General features: G+C 39.0%; 1 pseudogene; it reads right to left on the bottom strand.

Annotated features, from left to right (window-relative positions):
• Positions 1–1,111: 1,111 nt before the first annotated feature.
• Positions 1,112–1,493, bottom strand: LOC131502604 (large ribosomal subunit protein P1-like; annotated as a pseudogene).
• Between the last annotated feature and the right edge of the window lie 4,881 nt (positions 1,494–6,374).

Here is a 6,374-nt window from a genome sequence, read left to right on the forward strand (position 1 = left end):
GTCCTCAGCTCCTACACTAACATTATGTTCTGCCCATACTTGGTCCAGTGCCCTCTGATCGCAGTCCTACACTAACTGTTATAGCTCTTGGTGGTGTATGTTGACTAGAAACTTCAGATTTCTTTACAACATAGTCTCTTTTCTTCTTTCTTTTTTTTAAATGTTTATTTTTGAGAGCGCGCAAGAGAGATAGCATACATTTGGGATGGGGAGAGGCAGAGAGAGTGGGGGACAGAGCATCCAAGTGGGCTCTGCACTGACAGCAGTGATCCCGATACGGGGCTTGAACTCACAAACGGCGAGATCATGACCTGAGCTGAAGTCTGATACTTAACCCACTGAGCCATCCAGACACCCCTAATGTTTTTTTAAATTTATTTATTTTGAGAGAGAGAGGGAGAGAGAGAGAATCTCAAGCAGGCTCCACGGTGTCAGCACAGAGCCTGATACAGGGCTTGATCTCATGAACCTTGACATCATGACCTGAGCTGAGATCAAGAGTCAGAGTCTTAACCAACTGAGCCACCCGGGTGCCCCTTCTATGTCATCTTTTATCACTTTTGGTAATTGATATTTGTGATTTTTAAAATTTAATCTAAATTCTCAAATATATTACTGAAAAGTTATTTGTAATATTTTTTATGTGTTTTTAATGTCTTAAAGGTTTGTATTGATGTCCCTTTTTTTTTCTCTGATATTGCTAATTTTATCCCCTAACCTGACAAAACATGTTTAGTATTCGTTAATTAATGTTAGATATTCCAAAAGATGAATATTTCCTTTTATTCTCCATTATATGCTTGTGTTCTATTTAATTAAATTCTACCTCTTTAGTACTTGTGAAATAATATATGTTTTCCTTATCTTCGAGTGTCTATTAAACAGTAATCTTTTTTTTATAATTTTTTTAATGTTTGTTTATTTTTGAGAGAGAGAGCATGACTAGGGGAGGGACAGAGAGAGAGAGAGAGAGAGACAGAATCCCAAGCAAGCTCCAAGCTGTCAGCACAGAGCCTGATGCAGGGCTCAAATTCACAAGTGATGAGATCATGACCTGAGCTGAAGTCAGACACCCAACCAATATAGCCACCCAGGTGCCCCAACAGTAATCTTTTTTTAAAGAGTTCAGCTTTTTATTGAACAGGTTACAGAAAGGATTTAGTCAAAAAGACCAAAGCCCATGTCATCATCAGACTCTTCTGATTCTTCTTTCTTTGCTTCCACTTTCTTCTCCTCACCTGGGGCAGCAGTAGTGGAAGGAGGGCCTCCTGCTTGTACAGCACTGGCTGCTGGGGCAGGTCCACCGGCCTCTACCTTGCAGATGAGACTCCAGATGTTGATGTTGGCCAGAGCCTTTGCAAACAAGCCCTGCCAGAAAGGTTCAACATTTACACCTGCTGCTTTATTGAGGGCATTGATATTATCCTCCATGACAATCACCTCCTTATCCACTCAGCAGAATAGGTGCAGGCGAGCTCTAACATGGAGACCATGGTGCAGGCGAGTGCTGAGCAGGTGCTGCCCGGCATGGTGCTAATGGCCAGATGAAGTGAGGGGCTCACCTCAACATGGCCTTAGCTTCCTTGCTCAGAAATACTGAGTACCTTAGTGGCAGCAGAGGAAAGCTAATATAATTTTTGAGGTAGAATCCTTCGCAGTTTGTAATATATTTAAAGCAATGATAATAATATTTGCCTTAATCCACAGTTCATGTGTCTTTCAAGTTTTCTAACTAGCTGTATAGATACATGTGCAGTAAAGGAGTGGTAAACGTCTATCACAGAGCTAGAAAATTCTCAGTTTGGACCCTAACTGGATTTTTTAAATTAAGTTTATTTATTTATTTTGAGAGAGAGAGAGAGAGAATGGGCAGGGGAGAGGCAGAAAGAGAGGGAGAGAGAGAATCCCAAGTAGGCTCCCTGCAGTCAGCACAGAGCCCGACGCAGGGCTTGAACTCACGAATCATGAGATCATGACCTGAGCTGAAACCAAGAGTTGGATGTTTAACTGGTTGAGCCACCCAGGCCCTCCTAACTGGATTCTTTTTTAAGTTTATTTATTTTCAGAGAGAGAGAGAACATAAGGAGGAGAGGGGCAGAGAGAGAGGGAGAGAGAGGATCGAAACCACAAACCATGAGATCGAGACCAAAGTTGAAATCACAAGTCAGTTGCTCAACTGATGAAGCCACCCAGGTATCCCTAACTGGATTTCTTAATAGCTATATTAATGGACAAATTTACATATTTCAAACTCACTTTTCTTGTCTGCAAAATGAAGATAAAAACATATTCCTATTGGTATTATTGAAAGAGAGGGAACCTAAAACCCAGCCCTTTCTAGATTCATTGTAAATGTTGGCCTCATTCCATTTTTCTTTGTTTAATAAGTATAGTGTAGGGGAGGAAAAATAATTTTTCCCCTACCTCTGTAGGTTCTTGGCTGAGACACGCTGTAATAAAACACAGATTAACAAGAGAAAAAACTAAGTTTAATAATATGTATACCTCCCATATATATGGGAGAGACCCAGAAAAACTGAGTAACTCCCAGAGATGGCCCAAGCCACTGCCTTAAATAACATCTCCAGCTAAAGACAAAAGATGTTGGAGGGGGAGAAGTAATGGGAGGTTATCAGGCAAAGCACAGTAAACAGGGTATGGTTGTTATGCATTTTTAAGTCCACTCTTCTCCACTGACAAGTTTCTAGAGATTTAGTTATCCTGGTACAGAGAGAGAGAGAGAGAATAATTATAACTGTAGATGTCTCTTACTGAAGGGTAATTTCTACTCTTTTTTTTTTCTTTTTTAATTAAGTAAGTTTTAAGTCCAACATGAACTTGAAATTGTGACCCTGAGATCAAGAGCTACATGCTCTACTGACAGAGCCAGCCAGGTGTCCCTCTACTCAGTTTTTAGAGCTCATTCTATGTCTGCTGTTTCTTAAAAATAATCAGCCTAAAATAATCCTTATGCCAAAGAGACCTATTTTGTGGACAAATTTGGCTTCCCTTCAAAGAAATTGAAATGCAAAAGTGAATAGCCCCTACAAGGTAATATGTAAATTAGCAATTAAACAAGACTATAATTCAGACTTCCTAACTCATTGTTGAGGTAGAATATTCCCTCAGGAAAATTATTTACAAAAGAAGAAAAAAACAATTAGCCATTTTTAGTGTTTGTTCAGAAGTTATCATATAGACCCTAGCTTTCACTTTTAAATATTTCCTATAAAACTAATATTTTTCCCTGTTTACACATCATTTTGCCAAAAGACTTGATTTTTTACATTGATCTTTAATCCATTTATGCCTTGATTTCAGCTATAAAATTATCTAGGTTTTGATGATCCATACCATTAAGCGAAACACAAAAAATAAACAAGAACAAATTGCATTCCTTTTTGGTAGAATTACATTTGCAATTGTCCACATTAGTATGCCCCTTTTGTTAGCTGCTAGGCGTTGTTTTAGGAAGGAAATGTTTTCATTCTGAAATGCAATTAGAAGAATAAGAAAAGAGTAATATCAGTGCTTTGCTGCCTGGATTTTGCATTTTGTGTTAAGGATTCTATAAGTGTTTGAGTTATAAATTTTCACACAGTATTAAAATATTTTAAAGTGGTAATAAAACAAGGGGCGCCTGGGTGGCTCAGTTGGTTGAGCGACTGACTCTTGATACTGGCTCAGGTCATGATCCCAGGATCGAGCCCCATGTCAGGCTCAGTGCTGAGAATGGAGCCTGCTTGGGATTCTCTTTTTCTCTCTTTGCCCCCTCCCCAGCACACACATGCTGGCTTCTTCTCTTTCTCTCTCTCTCTCCCTCAAAGAAAAAAAAAGATAATAAAAACAAAATACATTAATTCAAATGTATTAAAATGGTAATTGGATCCTATCAGATCTTATGCTGTCATAATAACTGATTTTTGGTTCATACCTTAGACACTTCTTTTTTGTAATTGTGTATTATGAAATTTGTAGATTTTCAGTTCTTTTTTTTTTTAATTTTTTTAACGTTTGTTTATTTTTGAGACAGAGTATGAATGGGGGAGGGCCAGAGAGAGAGGGAGATGCAGAATATGAAACAGGCTCCAGGCTCTGAGCTGTCAGCACAGAGCCCAACGCGGAGCTCAAACTCACAGACTGCGAGATCATGACCTGAGCCGAAGTCGGACACTTAACTGATTGAGCCACCCAGGTGCCTCTGCAATTCTTTTTAATAGGAAGGAAAGAAGGGAGGGAAGCCAGAGAAAGCAAAGATAGCATGATTACATATAGTCGAGTGAAGAATAGTTACTTAATGGAAAATAGAAAAGCTGTAACCAGACGAAGTAGAAATGAATGCTGACTGATGTGAGGAACAAAGACAAAAGGAAAAAAATGAAATTTCCTTACAATGTGCAGCCCATGGACAAGTCCTTGAGGAGGGCAGAGTGACCTTCCTCTAGAAACTCAACTGCCTCGAGGTTAATACTTTGCTAAGGGCAAAAGGCAATCTTAGCTAACATTAGCTCCATCTCCAGGTCCTGTAAGTCTCCTCTAAATTTCTTAAATGTTTATTTACTTATTTTTGAGAGATTGAGAGAGAGTGTGAGTGGGGGAGAGGAGCAAAGAGAGAGGGAGAGAGAGAATCACAAGCAGGCTCCATGCTGACAGTGCAGAGCCCAATGCGGGCTCGATTTCATGAACCATGAAATCGTGACCTGAACCAAAATCAAGAGTTAGACACTTAACCAACTGAGCCACCCAGGCACCCCTGTAAGTCTCCTTTAATATATAAAAATTCCTTTGGAAACTTCCTTTATCTCTATCCCCCAAGGTATATGTTAGCAATCATCCTCTGAGCACGTGGCCCACTGATATATATCAGAAGGGTCTCATGACTAAGGTTTTACTAGACAGTAGTAAGTGACCTTATCCTAACAGCAGCTAGCCCCTTAAGGTCCTAGAAACCTGGCTTCCAGATTCCTTAGAGACTTACACTATCCCTACCCCTTCCCAGCTTGAAAGTATATAACCAGTCACCCCTCACAACCCAAGTGCAACTCTTCCTGCCCATGGGTCCTGTCCCTGTGCTTTAATAAAACCACATTTTTGCACCGAAGACATCTCAAGAATTCTTTCTTGACTGTTCCCTCCCAGACCCCAACATTTTTCACATCACTGACCATGGAAATATCTCTGATAACTACTACAAATGAATAACAGGAAAAAAAAATGACTTGAGGCCATCAGTACAACCTCACAGAAAATAGTTTTGGTAGTCAGTGAACCAGAACATTGAGAACTTTTGAGAGGGAGGTGCCTGGCTGGCTCAGTCAGTAGAATATGTGACACTTGATCTCAGGGTTGTGAGTTTGAGCCCCACGTTGAGTGTAGAGATTACTTAAAAACAAAATCTTTAAAAAAAGAAACTACTTTCTAGGGGTTGGATTGTTAGAATCAAGTGAATTTATTTGTGTGTGTGTGTGTGTGTGTGTGTGTGTATGTGTGTGTGTGTTTACACATACATATATGTATCAATTCATATGGGCATATATTTGAGTCCAATGTATGAGGTCTTGTTAGATGACACAACACTGGGCTTGCAGTATAGACCAGATGGGAGGGGAAATTTGGAACATCACAGAAAGGCATTGAAATAAAACCTGCACAGATCAGCATTCACTCCCTCTGTGTGGAATAATTTTTCATTTATTATTAAACAAGCTGTGGGGCCCCTGGTTGGCTCAGTCAGTAGAGCATGTGACTCTTGATCTCTCGGTTGTAAGTTCAAGCCCCATGTTGGGTGCAGAGATTACTGAAAAATAAAATCTTAAATTACATTTGGCTTTTTTTTTTTAAACCTGTAAAAATAATTAGTTTTTGATGCAAATTTTAAGTTACCTATTTTAATCAGTGATAGAGAAGGTTATAGTGTCCCAATCTTAAAGGAAATATCTCATCACCAAAGAAATACCTTATATCAGCTATTAGAAGTAATAGGGCAATGCAAGAAAGTACCTAAAGATTAGCATCTAATATCTGTGATGAAGCTGGTGAAATCCTTTGTCATAGACGAGTTTATTGCCACTTTTCAAAGTCTCCCTTTGAGATAGTTTCTTCACTATATATCCTTTGCCTATGGGAAGGTTTTAAATATCAGAAATTGATACCCTGTTTTTGAAAAATTCTCAATATATCAGTGATAGCATTTAGCAACAAAAAAGGAGATAGTTTCATGAAGTTTCAAGTTGCCCTTAAAATAATCTAACCCATTCAAATGAGCAGATAGAAGACCTAAGAGATTAAATGTCTTGACCAAGATCATTGAAACAGCCTATGTCAGAGTTAGAAGGAGAATCCACTTTTGATCTCACACTTTAATGTCTCTGGTA

The sequence above is a fragment of the Neofelis nebulosa genome, chromosome X (assembly GCF_028018385.1).
Source record: "Neofelis nebulosa isolate mNeoNeb1 chromosome X, mNeoNeb1.pri, whole genome shotgun sequence".
Taxonomy (NCBI): domain Eukaryota; kingdom Metazoa; phylum Chordata; class Mammalia; order Carnivora; family Felidae; genus Neofelis; species Neofelis nebulosa.